The sequence below is a fragment of the Tamandua tetradactyla genome, chromosome 9 (genome assembly GCF_023851605.1).
Source record: "Tamandua tetradactyla isolate mTamTet1 chromosome 9, mTamTet1.pri, whole genome shotgun sequence".
In the NCBI taxonomy this organism is placed as follows: domain Eukaryota; kingdom Metazoa; phylum Chordata; class Mammalia; order Pilosa; family Myrmecophagidae; genus Tamandua; species Tamandua tetradactyla.
In genome coordinates, this window is record NC_135335.1 from 34917329 (window position 1) to 34931505 (window position 14177).

Here is a 14177-nt window from a genome sequence, read left to right on the forward strand (position 1 = left end):
TTGACACCATAACCTAACCATCACAGTCCACCCCTTGTCAACTTGGCAGCTATACACATTACCTTGAAACATGCTTATTTTCCAAATAGAACACAATAACAGACATATGTTTCACCTAACAATACTCATCTGTCCTGCTTACAACCAGAAGTGCACTACATTTCTCCAGGATAGGGGGCAAGTCCTTAGATAACATTCACTCTAAACTTTATATCCTGTTACTTCAGTGCTATAACGTGAACAATACAACTTATGCCATATGATACAAGGAAAACAAGGTATTTGCTTACATACACATACAGACATACTCATAATGAAACAGGAAGGAAATATTCATACAATCACATTCCTCATTTTTGTAAATGAAAAGATGGTCGTAGTTCATATTTATCACTACCTTCTTCTACTACCCATTCAATGTTCCCTTCAGCTAGTTGTGGTTCTTTGCCAGGTGGGGTGACCCAAACCTTCATTCCTGAAGTTTCTGGGCCATTGGTAGTCCTGCCTGGATTGGGTTGTTGCAGTTTTCCATTGATTTTAATCTCAGGGCGTGGCAGTACTAAGAGATGCCCTTGGGGATCTCCTCTATTCCAGGAAAACTCCAGTTCAGTGGAATCATTGTTGTGTTTCTTGGTAGGAACACTCTTCCTTCTGGAACTAAGACCTGCAGACCAGCAGAGTTTAAGGTTTCAGGGACAGGAGGTAACAGTCTTCCTAGTGGGTCACTAGGGGTGATAGTGAGTGGTACCATTTCCACCCCTTGATTTGGACCCATGAATCCTGTCTATGGGAGAAATAGCACCATAGAGTGCATACTGATTCAGAGCAAACACAGACTCCTGGAGAACATTGCCCCAGCCCTGGAAGGTATTGCCACCTAGTTGGCACCGTAATTGGGACTTCAAAAGGCCAGTTCATTGTTCTGTCAACCCAGCTGCCTCTTGATGATGGGGAACATAGTAAGACCACAATTCCATGAACATGTGCCCATTCATGTACTTCATTTGCTGTGAAATGGGTTCCTTGGTCAGAAGCAATCCTCTATGGAATACCATGATGATGGGTATGGCATTCCATAAGTCCATGTATGATAGTTTTTGCAGAAGCATTGCGTGCAGGGAAGATGAACCCGTATCCAGGGTATGTATCAATTCCAGTTAGAACAAACCACTGCCCCTTCCATAATGTAAGTGGTGCAATGTAATCAACCTGCCATCAAATAGCAGGCTGATTACCTCAGAGAATGGTGCCATATTGGAGACTGAGTGTGGGTCTCTGCTGCTGGCACATTAGTCACTCAGCAGTGACCAGGTCAGCCTTGATGAGTAGAAGTTCATATAGCTGAGCCCATGCATACCCTCCATTCCTACTACTAAGTCCACTTTGTTCATGAGCCTGTTAGGCAATAGCAAGAGTGGCTGAGGAAAGAGGATGACTTGTATCCACAGCATAGGTCTGTTTATCCACTTGATTATTAAAACCATCCTCTGCTGAAGTCACCCTCTGGTGAGCATTCACATGGGATACAAATATCTTCATGTTCTTTGCCCACTGTGAAAGGTCTATCCATATACCACTTCTCCAGACCTCTGTCACCAGTTTTCCAATCATGCTCCTTCCAAGTCCCTGACCACCCAGCCAAACCATTAGCATTAGGTCATGAGTCAGTATACAGGTATACCTCTGGCCAGTTCTCATTCCAAGCAAAATGAACAACCATTTACACTCCTCGAACCCCACTGTGAGGATTTCCTTTCAATACTGTCCTTTAAGGACATCCCAGAAAGGGGTTGTAGTTCTGCAGCTGTCCACTTCTGGGTTGTCCCTGCGTATCGTGCAGAACCATCTGTGAACACAGAACGAGTTTTCTCTCCCTTGGTCAACTGACTGTAAGGAGCTCCCCAAAAGGCCATAATACATAACTCTGGTCTGGGAAAGAGAAGGTAATGTGGCAGGACTGAGAGCCATGGGCATTTGGGTCAGTTCCTCATGTAACTTACTTCTGTCTTCAGGATCTGCTTTGAGTTCTGTCTCTAATATACCATTTCCATTTTATGATGGAGTGCTGCTGTGCACGCCCAACTTTATGGCTTGGTGGGTCAGACAACACCCAGCTCAAGATAGGCAGCACAGGTCTCATGATAATTTTGTGGCCTACAGTTAAGCTTTCAGTCTCTCCTAAGGCCCAGTAGCAGGCTAAAAGCTGTTTCTCAAAAAGAGAGTAATTATTTGCAGTGGATAGTAAGACTTTGCTCCAAAATCTTAGGGGTCTGCATTGTGATTCTCCTATAGGGGCCTGCCAGAAGCTTTGGACAGCGTCACTGTTTGCTACTGATACTTCTAGAACCATTGGATCTGCTAGATCATATGGCTCTAAGTAGCAGTGCAGCTTGACTTCAGCCTGGGTATGTTCCAGAGCCTCGTCTTATTCTGGTCCCCACTGAAACCTAGCAGCTTTTCTAGTCACTTAGAAAATGGGCTAGAAAGCACACCCAAATGAGGAATATGTCTCAAATCTAAAGAGGCCAATTAGGCGTTGTGCCTCTGTTTTAGTCTTAGAAGGGGCCAGATGCAACAGTTTATCCTTCACCTTAGAAGGGATATCTCAGCATGCCCCACACCACTGGACACCTAGAAATTTCACTGATGTGGAAGGCCCCTATATTTTTGTAAGATTTATCTCCCATCCCCTGACTTACACATGCCTTACCAATAAGTCTAGAGTAGTTGTTACTTCTTGCTCACTAGGTCCAATCAGCATGATATCATCAATATAATGGACCAGTGTGATGTCTTGTGAGAAAGAGAAGCAATCAAGTTTCCTGCGGACAAGATTATGACATAGGGCTGGCGGGTTGATATACCCTGAGGCAGGACAGTGAAGGTATATTGCTGCTTTGCCAGCTGAGTGCAAACTGTTTCTGGTGATCCTTACTGACAGCTATTGAGAAAAAAGCATTTGCCAGATCAGTAGCTGCATACCAGGCCCTCGAAGTTCATTCATGTTGTCACATACTTCAGGACTTCATTCCTTCTTCTTGCTGCATAATATTCCATTCTATGTATATACTATGTTTATTTATCTACCCATCTCTTGCTCTTTTTTTTTTTTTATGCTTATGGCAGGGGTCACAGTTCATTCTTTTTCCATGTGACTATCCTGTTGTAGCAGCACCATTTGTTGGAAAAAAAATTTTTTTTGGCTGGGGGATTGCATGGGCCAGGAATCAAACCTGAATCTCCTGCATGGCAGGCGAGAACTCTACTACTGAACTACCCTTGCATCTCCTCCTTGATGGATGAGCGGACTCTTGGATTGTGTCCATCTTTTGACAATTGTAAATAATGCTCTGTCAGCGTCAGTGTGCAAATTTGTGTTCATGTCCCTGCTTTTAGATCTTCTGGATATATACCATATAGCAGAATTGCTGGGTCATAGGGCATCTCAGTATTTGTAGGTTTTTTTTGTTTTGTTTTGTTTTGTTTGAGGAAACACCAAACCATCTTCCACAGCGGCTGTGCCATTTTATATTCCCACCAGCAGTGAATAAGTATTACTATTTCTCCACATCATCTCCAACATTTGTGGTTTCCTGTTGGTTTAATATTAGCCATTCTTATAGGTTTAAGAATCTTGTGATTTTGATTTGCATTTCCTTAATAGCTAATGAAGATGAACATCTTTACGTGTGCTTTTTAGTTATTTCTATTTTCTGTGTGGAAAAAATGTCTATTCATATATTTTACCCATGTTGTAATTGGGTTGTTGGTCCTTTTATTGCTGAATGGTAGAATTTCTTGGCCTATATTGGATATCAAACCCTTAACAGATATATGGTTATAAATATTCTCTCCCATTGAATTGGCTGCCTCTTCATCTTTTTGACAAAATCCTTTGAGGCGTAAAAGTGTTCAGTCTTGCGGAGTTCTCATATATTTATTTTTTCTTTCATTGTCTGTGCTTTGGGTGTAAAGTCTAAGAAGCTACCTCCCATCATAGATCTTGAAGATGTTCCCCTATGCTTTTTTCTAGAAGTTTTACGGTGCTGGCCCTTGTAATTAGATCCTTAATCCATTTTGAATTGCTTTTTATATAGGGTGTGAGGTATATCCTTTGGATGTGGGTATACAGTTCTCCCAGCCCCATATATTGGAGACTGTTCTGTCCCCAGTTCAGTGGATTTGTGGGCCTTGTCAAAAATCAATTGACCATAGATCTAAAGGTTCTGTTTCTGAACTCTCAATATGATTCCATTGATCAATATGTCTGTCTTTTTGCCAAATCCATTCTGATTTTTTTTGAATTTTTTTAATTTTATTTTTTTAAATACCAAAAAACACCGAATGAATGCAAACATTCCTATTTTGATCATTCTGTTCTACATATATAATTAGTAATTCACAATATCATCACATAGTTGCATATTCATCATCGCGATCATTTCTTGAAACATTTGCATCTATTCAGAAAAAGAAATAAAACGAAAACAGAAGAAAAATTATATATACCATACCCCTTACCCCCCTTCATTGATCACTAGCATTTCAAACTAAATTTATTTTAACATTTGTTCCCCCTATTATTTATTTTTATTCCATATATTCTACTCGTCTGTTGACAAGGTAGATAAAAGGAGCATCAGACACAAGGTTTTCACAATCACGCAGTCACATTGTGAAAGCTCTATCATTATATAGTCATCTTAAGTACTTCAAGTACCCGAAACATAGCTACTGGAGCACACCTCTACAATTTCAGGCAGGTCCCTCCATTCTCTCCATTACATCTTGACTAACAAGGTGATACCTACTTAATGCATAAGAATAACCTCCAGGATAACCTCTTGACTCTGTTTGAAATCTCTCAGCCATTGACACTTTGTCTCATTTCACTCTTCCCCCTTTTGGTCAAGAAGGTTTTCTCAATTCCCTGAGGCTGAGTCTCACTTCATTCTAGGGTCTTTCTCAATCCCTTGATGCTGAGTCTTAGCGCATTCTAGGATTTCTGTCCCACGTTGCCAGGAAGGTCCACACCCCTGGGAGTCATGTCCCATATAGACAGGAGGTGGGTGGCGAGTTTGCTTGTTGTGTTGGCTGGAGAGAGAGGCTGCATCTGAGCAACAAAAGAGGTTCCCTTGTGGGTGACTCTTAGGCTTAATTTTAAGTGGGCTTGACCTATCCTTTGTGGGGTTAAGTTTCATATGAATAAACCCGAAGACTGGGTGCTCAGCCTATAGCTTTGGTTGTACACATTGCTTGTGAGACTATCAAGAATTCAACTTGGGGAAGTTGAATTTTCCCCCGTTCTCACCATTCTCCAAAGGGGACTTTGCAAATGCTTTTTTATTCACTGTTCAAATCACTCTGGGATTTATCGGGGCATCACTCTGGACAAACCAGCAAACTCATGCCCTACTCAAGGTTCCATGTACTTATGGTGTTCAATTAAGCTGTCTACATAACTTATATTAGGAAATACACTAGTCAAAATATAAATTTTGTACCAAATAAACATTTTTTGCTTTAGTCTCACACATAAGTTGAAATTTTAAAATATTAATTATCATCTCTTTTCAACACCCTGCAATAATGACATTCCTTTGTTCTTCCTCATACGAAAACAATTTTAAAATTTGTGCATTTAGTCACTATCTTTATACACTCTAGGCATTCCTAGATTATACCATCTCAATCTTTGTCGTCTATCTTTCTTTCTGATTTCATTTGTGCCCCCAGGTCTCCTCCCTCTATCATTCTCACATTCAGCTTCATTCAGTGTTTTAACATAATTGTATTACAGTTAGGTAGTATTGTGCTGTCCACTTCTGGGTTTTTATACTCAGTCCTGTTGCCCAATCTGTATCCCTTCAGTTCCAGTTACCCAATATCTTACCCTATTTCTATTTCCTGATAGTCTCTGTTACCAACGAAATTCTCCAAGTTTATTCACTAATGTCATTTCATATCAGTGAGACCATAAAGTATTTGTCATTTTGTTTCTGGCTAACCTCACTCAGCATAATGTTCTTAAGGTCTATCCATGTTGTTACATACTTCATAACTTTATTCTGTCTTACAGCTGCATAATATTCCATTGTATGTATAGACCACACCTTGTTTAGCCACTTGTCTGTTGATGCACATTTTGGCTGTTTCCATCTCTTTGCAATTGTAAATAATGCTGCTATAAACACTGGTGAGTGAATGTCTGTTTGTGTCCATGTCCTCATGTTCCTCTGAGTAGATACCTAGCAATGGTATTGCCAGGTCATATGGCAATTCTATATTTAGCTTTTTGAGGAACTGCCAAACTACCTTCCACAGCAGTTGTACCATTTGACATTCCCACCAACAGCGGATAAGTGTGCCTCTTTCTCCACAACCTCTCCAGCACTTGTCATTTTCGGTTTTATTGATAATGGCCATTTTGACGGGTGTGAGATGATATCTCATTGTGGTTTTGATTTGCATTTCTCTAATAGCCAGGAAAGTTGAGCATCTTTTCATGTGCCTTTTGGCCATGTGTATTTACTCTTCTGAGAAGTGTCTGTTCAAGTCTTTTGCCCATTTTGTAATTGGGTTGGCTATCTTTTTGTTGTTGAGTTGAGCAATCTCTTTACAAATTCTGGATACTAGACCTTTATCAGATATGTCATTTCCAAATATTGTCTCCCATTGTGTAGGCTGTCTTTTTACTTTCTTGATGAAGTTCTTTGACACACAAAAGTGTTTAATTTTGAGGAGTTCCCATTTATTTCTTTCTTTCTTCAATGCTCTTGCTTTGGGTGTAAGATCTAGAAAACCGTCTCCAAGTATAAAATTTATAAGATACTTCCCTACATTTTCTTGTAAATGTTTTATGGTCTTAGATCTAGTGTTTAGGTCTTTGATCCATTTTGAGTTAACTTTTGTATAGGGTGTGAGATATGGGTCCTCTGTTAGATCAATTGTCCATAGATGAGAGGGTTTATATCTGAACACTCTATTCGATTCCATTGGTCAGTATATCTATCTTTATGCCAGTACCATGCTGTTTTGACCACTGTAGCTTCATAATATGCCTTAAAGTCAGGCAGCTTGAGACCTCCGACTTCATTTTTTTTCCTCAGGATACTTTTAGCTCTTCGGGGCACTCTGCCTTTCCAGATAAATTTGGTTATTGGTTTTTCTATTTCTGAAAAGTAAGTTGTTGGGATTTTGATTGGTATTGCGTTGAATCTGTAAATCAATTTAGGTAGAATTGACATCTTAACTATATTTAGTCCTACAATCCATGAACATGGTATGCCCTTCCATCTATTTAGATCTTCTGTGATTTCTTTTAACAATTTCTTATAGTTATCTCTGCATAGATCTTTTGTCTCTTTAGTTAAATTTGTTCCTAAATATTTTATTCTTTTGGTTGCAATTGTAAATGGATTTCTTTTCTTGATTTCCCCCTCAGATTGTTCATTACTAGTATATAGAAACACTACAGATTTTTGAGTGTTGACTTGTAACCTGGCACTTGGCTCTAGTCATTTATTAGCACTTGTAGTTTTGCTGTGGATTTTTCGGGATTTTCGACATATATTACCATAACATCTGCAAACAGGGAGAGTTTTACTTCTTCCTTTCCAATTTTGATGCCTTATATTTCTTTTTCTTGTCTAACTGCTCTGGCTAGAACTTCCAACACAATGTTGAATAACAGTGGTGATAGTGGACATCTTGTCTTTTTCCTGATCTTAGGAGCAAAGTTTTCACTTTTTCCCCGTTGCGGATGATGTTAGCTGTGGGTTTTTCATATATTCCCTTTATCATATTGAGGATGTTCCCTTCTATTCCTATCCTTTGAAGTGTTTTCAGCAGGAAAGGATGTTGAATTTTGTCAGATGCCTTTTCTGCATCAATCGAGATGATATAGTTTTTCTGCTTTGATTTGTTGATATGGTGTATTACATGAATTGATTTTCTTATGTTGAACCATCCTTGCATACCTGGGGTGAATCCTACTTGGTCATGGTGTATAATTCTTTTAATGTGCTGCTGGATTCAGTTCGCCAAAATTTTGGTGAGGATTTTTGCATCTATATTCATTAGACAGATTGGTCTGTAGTTTTATTTTTCTGTAATATCTTTGTCTGGATTTGGTATGAGGGTGATGTTGGCTTCATAGAATGAATTAGGTAGCTTTCCCTCCTCTTCAGTTTCTTTGAAGAGTTTGAGCAGGATTGATACTAATTCTTTCTGGAATGTTTGGTAGAATTCACATGTGAAGCCATCTGGTCCTGGACTTTTCTTTTTTGGGAGGTTCTTAATGACTGATTCAATTTATTTACTTGTGATTGGTTTGTTGAGGTGGTCTATTTTTTCTCAAGTCAGAGTTGGTTGTTCATGCCTTTCTAGAAAGTTGTCCATTTCATTTACATTGTTGTATTTATTAGCATAAAGTTATTCATAGTATCCTGTCATTACTTCCTTTATTTCTGTGGGGTCAGTGGTTATGTCTTCTCTTCCATTTCTGATCTTATTTATTTGCATCCTCTCTCTTCTTTTTGTCATTCTTGCTAAGGGTCCATCAATCTTATTGATTTTCTCATAAAACCAACTTCTGGTTTTGTTGATTTTCTCAGTTGTTTTCATGTTCTCAATTTCACTTCTTTCTGCTCTAATCTTCATTACTTCTTTCCTTTAGTTAATTTGCTCTTCTTTCTCTACTTCTTCCAAGTGGACAGTTAATTCCTCAAGGTTTGCCCTTTCTCCTTTTTGATATAGGCATTTAGGGCAATAAATTTCCCTCTTAGCACCTCCCTTTGCTGCATCCCATAAGTTTTGATATGTTGTGTTTTCATTTTCATTTGCCTCAAGATATTTACTGATTTCTCTTGTAATTTCTTCCTTGACCCACTGGTTATTTAAGAGTGTGTTGTTGAGCCTCCACATATTTGTGAATTTTCTGGCACTCTGCCTATTATTGATTTCCAACTTCATTCCTCTATGATCTGAGGAAGTGTTTTGTATGATTTCAATCTTTTTAAATTTATTGAGACTTGCTTTGTGACCCAGCATATGGTCTTTCCTTGAGAATGATTCATGAGCACTTGAGAAAAAGGTGTATCCTGCTGTTGTGGGGTGTAATGTTCTATAAATGTCTGTTAAGTCTAGCTCATTTATTCTGTTATTCAAATTTTCTGTTTCTTTATTGATCCTCTGTCTAGATGCTCTGGCCATTTATGGGAGTGTGGAATTGAAGTCTCCAACTATTATGGTAGATTTGTCTATATCTCTTTTCAGTGTTTGCTGCATGTATTCTGGAGCATTCTGGCTCGGTGCATAAATATTTATGATTGTTATGTCTTCTTGTTGAATTGTTCCTTTTATTAATACATAGTGTCCTTATTTGTCTTTTTAACTGTTTTACATTTGAAGTCTAATTTGTTGGATATTAGTATAGCTACTTCTGCTCTTTTCTGATTGTTATCTGCATAACGTATCTTTTCCCAACCTTTCACTTTCAACCTATGTTTATCCTTGGGTCTAAGATGTGTTTCCTGTAGACAGCATATAGATGGGTCCTGTTTTTTAATCCATTCTGCCAGTCTATGTCTTTTGATTGGGGAGTTTAATCTATTAACATTTAGTGTTATTACTTCATGGGTAGTACTTTCTTCTGCCGTTTTGCCTTTTGGATTTTATATGTCATATCTAATTTTCCTTTACTCCCTATAGTCTTCATTTCTACACTTTTCTCCACACTTCTCTCTTCTGTCTTTTCGTATCTGTCTCTAGTGCTCCCTTTAGTATTTCTTGCAGAACTGGTCTCTTGGTCACAAATTCTCTCAGTGATTTTTTGTCTGAAAATGTTTTAATTTCTCCCTCATTTTTGAAGGACAGTTTTGCTGGATATAGAATTCTTGGTTGGCAGTTTTTCTCTTTTAGTAATTTAAATATATCATCCCGCTGTCTTCTCGCCTCCATGGTTTCTGCTGAGAAATCTATGCATAGTCTTGTTGGGCTTTCCTTGTATGTGATGGATTGCTTTTCTCTTGCTGCTTTCAAGATTCTCTCTTTCCCTTTGACCTCTGACATTCTGATTAGTAAGTGTTTTCAAGTATGTCTTTTTGAATCTATTCTCTTTGAGGTACGCTGCACTTCTTGGGAAATTTTCAGTGATAATTTCCTTCATTAGTTTTTTTCCTCCTTTTCCCTTCTTGTCTCCTTTTGGGACACCCACAACACATATATTCGTGCGCTTCATATTGTCCTTCAGTTCCCTGAGTCCCTGCTCATATTTTTCCATTTTTTTCCCTATATTTTCTTTTTCTTGTCAGATTTCAGATGTTCCTGCCTCCAGTTCACGAATCCTATCTTCTGCCTCTCGAAATCTAACATTGTAGGTTTCCATTGCTTTTTTTCATCTCTTCTCTGGTGTCTTTCAATCCCATAAGTTCTGTGATTTCTGTTTTCAGACTTTCGATTTCTTGTTTTAATTCATTCCTTGCCTTCTTTATATTTGATTTTTGATGAGGTTTTCCATGGGTGTTTGTATGTTCCGAATTAATTGTTTCAACTTCTGTATCTCATTTGAATTGTTGGTTTGTTCTTTGACTGGGCCATATCTTCAGTTTTCCTAGTGTAATTTGTTATTTTTTGCTGGCGTCTAGGCATTTAATTACCTTAATTAGTTTATTCTGAAGATTGTTTTCACTTCTTTTACCTAGGGTTTTCTTGCTGGATGAATTTTTTGTCTATCTTTTCTTTGATATTCTGTTCAGCTTTTTCTGGACGTCTAGCTTAGGTTTTGTTTAACAGAGGAGAAATTTTCAGTTCTTGTTTTCTTGTTTCTTGCCGTGCCTGTATGGTGCCTTTTTCCCCTCACCCTTAGGAGGGTCTGCTTAGGTATTATAGACCCCAGCCGGATTTTCCCAGACCAAACTGGCCTCCTATCAGGAAGAAAGAGTCACCTGTGTCGGTTTTCCCTGAGGGTGAGATCCAGCAGGTTGAAAGACTTTCCTGTGAAGTCTCTTGGCTCTGTTTTTCTTATCCTGCCCAGTATGTGGTGCTTGTCTGCCTGCAGGTCTCACCAGTGTAAGATGATGCGGTGCCTTTAACTTGGGCAGATTTTCCCTGCTGGGGTTTGATGGAGACAGAGGAGCGGTTGTAGGCTGGTTTTAATGGCTTCAAATTTCCAAACCCTGGTGTCTGAATTCCTTAAGGGAGGGATTCCACCTGAGTTGAGCTTCTCCTCTCTCCTGGGGAAGGGCACAGGCTCCAGAGAAGCCCTCAAACGTGCTTGTTTCTGCCTATACCTGGGGTAGTTGCAGCCTGAGAAGTCCTGCCGCTGAATCCTAAGGCAGTCAAGCCTTTGTAGAAACACAACCACAAAAACCTGTTTCCTTTTTTTTTTTTTCTTTTTCCGTCAGCCCTGCCCCCTTGGCACCAGGGCAAAAATGAGCAACCTCCACTTTGACCAGGTTCACCTGAGCTGGAGGCCTATTTTTAGTTGTTCAAATTTGTTAATTCCACAATTGGCGTTTGGTTGTGCTCGGCCCCTGCTGCTGGTAAATTTCCTTTCCTTTCCCCTCTGGGAAGCAACCTGTGGGGGTGGGGCGCCAGCTGCCATGGCTTGGGGAACTCACGATTCTGGGGGGGCTTGCAGCCGATCCAACTGGTCCAGACTGGGGTACGCTGTGTTTCCGGTCACTGACATGACCCCAGGAGCTGTTCTGTACTGTTCCTGGTTATTTAGTAGTTGTTCTGGAGGATGAACTAAATCGCACACCTTGCCAAGCTGTCATCTTGGCACCTCTTCAAATCCATTCTGTTTTGACCATTGGCCTTAAAATAAACTTTAAAGTCAGAAAGTGTAAGTCCTTCCACTTTATTCTTTTTTTTTTTTTTAAGAATGCTTTTGGGTATTTGAGGCCCCTTTCCCTTCAAAATAAACTTAATAACTAACTTTTCCAAATCTGCACAGTAGATTGTTGGAATTTTTTTAAGTTTTTGTTTAAGTTTTTACTTCATAATCATAAACTTAACTCTGCAATCCAGCTAGACTTGGAAAGGAAGAATGATGTAGAATCCAAAGAACTGCAGCAGGAGCACAATGATAAGTTACTGAGGCAGACCGGCAGGGGAGCTGGGACGTTCTCCTGAGTTGTAGAGGAATAGTCTGGTGCTTAATACAAAACACAAATCAAATTTATTAGATTTGTCCAGTCAGCAATGATAATCTTCTTGCTGGTCTTGCCATTCCTGGACCCAGAGCACTCCATGACTTCCACAATATTCATGCCCTCTTTCATTTTGTCAAAGACCACATACTTAACCATCTAACCACTCTGTCTTAGCAGTGCCGATGAAAAACTGAGAACCATTTGTGTTGAGTCCAGCATTGGCCATTGACAAGGTATCAGGACATGTATGCTTCAGAATGAATTTCTCATCATCGAACTTCTCCCCGTAGATGGACTTGCCCCCAGTGCCATTATGGCATATGAAGTCAGTACCCTGCACATAAACCCAGGAATAATTCTCTGAAAGCAGGAAACCTTGTAACCAAATCCTTTCTCCCTAGTGCTCAGAGCACGAACATTTTCTGCTGTTTTTGGAACTTTGTCTGCAAACAGCTCGAAGGAGACACAACCTAAGGGCTCACCATTTATGGTGATGTCGAAGAACACAGTGGGATTGACCATGACTGCATAAGGGAAACTGCGACAGTGGATGGTGGCATCTACAAGCAGGTTGCTGGAATTTTGATTGCTATTGCATTGAATCTGTAGGTCAATTTGGGTAGATTGATACCTTCACAATATTTAGCCTTCCTATCCATAAACACAATGTTTTTCCACCTATTTAAGTGAGTTATTTTAGCAGTGTTTTGTGGTTTTCTGCATAGAGGTCCTTTACATCCTTGGTTAAATCTATTCCTAGATACTTAATTCTTTTTGTTGCTAATGTAAATGGAATTTTTTTTTTAATTACCTCTTTCGTTAGGTCATTAATAGTGTATAGAAACATTACTGATTTTTGTGCGTTAATCTTGTATATTGCTACTTTGCTAAATTTGTTTATTAGCTCAAGTAGCTTTGTCATAGTTTCCTTGGGCTTTTCCAAATACAGGTTATGTCTTCTACAAATAATGAGAGTTTTACTTCTTTGTTTTTCTATTTGTGCCATTTATTTCTTTTTTCTTGCCTACTTACTCTATCTAGAACTTCTAGCACAATGTTGAATAAGTGTTTGACAATGGGAATCCTTGTCTCATTCCTAATCTTTGGGGGAAGGCTTTCAGTTTCTCACCATTGAGTACAGTGTGCTTGTGGGTTTTTCATACATGCCCTTTATGATATTGAGAAAGTTTCCTTTGATTCCTACCTTTTGAAGTGTTTTTTTCAAGAAAGGATGTGAATTTTATCGAATTCTTTTTCTGTATCGGTCGAGATGATCATGTAATTTTTCCCTTTCAATCTGTTAATATATTACATCGAGTTTCTCATGTTGAACCATCCTTACATGCCTGGAATAAACCCCACTTGGTGGTATATAATTTTTTTAATTTATTTTTTTACATGGGCAGGCACTTGGAAACAAACCTGGGTCTTTGGCATGGCAGGCAAGAAGTCTGCCTGCTGAGCCACCGTGACCCACCCTGTATAATTCTTTTTTGGCCATACATGTGAGGGTTTATTTCTGAGTTCCTATTTTTTTTTTTTAACTTTTTTATTTTATAGTGTTACATATATGCAAAGCAAACAAATAAAAAGGGAAAAGTTTTCAAAATATTCTTCAACAAGTAGTTACAGAACAGATCCCAGAGTTTGTCATTGGCTACCATACAATCCTTAGATTTTTTTCCTTCTAGGTGCTCCAGCATATAGGAAGCTAGAAGGCTTAAATATTTTTCTATCATCACAATCTATTTTCCTTCTTTTTTGTGTGTGAAAAATAACATACGTATACAAAGGCTATAAATTTCAAAGCACAGTACCACAATTAGTTGCAGAACATATTTCAGAGTTTAACTTGGGTTACAATTCCACAATTGTAGGTTTTTACTTCTAGCTGCTCTAAGATACTGGAGATTAAAAGAGATATCAATTTAATGATTCAGCGTTCATATTCATTTGTTAAATCCTGTCTTCACTGTATAACTCTACCATTACCTTTGATCTTTCTATCCTTCTCTTTAG

At 38.9% G+C, this 14177-nt stretch overlaps 1 protein-coding gene and 1 pseudogene across 6 annotated transcripts in view; one reads left to right on the forward strand and one right to left on the reverse strand.

The window, feature by feature from the left end:
* The window catches only part of NR2C2 (nuclear receptor subfamily 2 group C member 2), a 165980-nt gene that overhangs the window by 75354 nt on the left and 76449 nt on the right, over positions 1-14177 (forward strand). The window lies entirely within an intron of this gene.
* Positions 12162-12781, reverse strand: LOC143646331 (peptidyl-prolyl cis-trans isomerase A pseudogene; annotated as a pseudogene).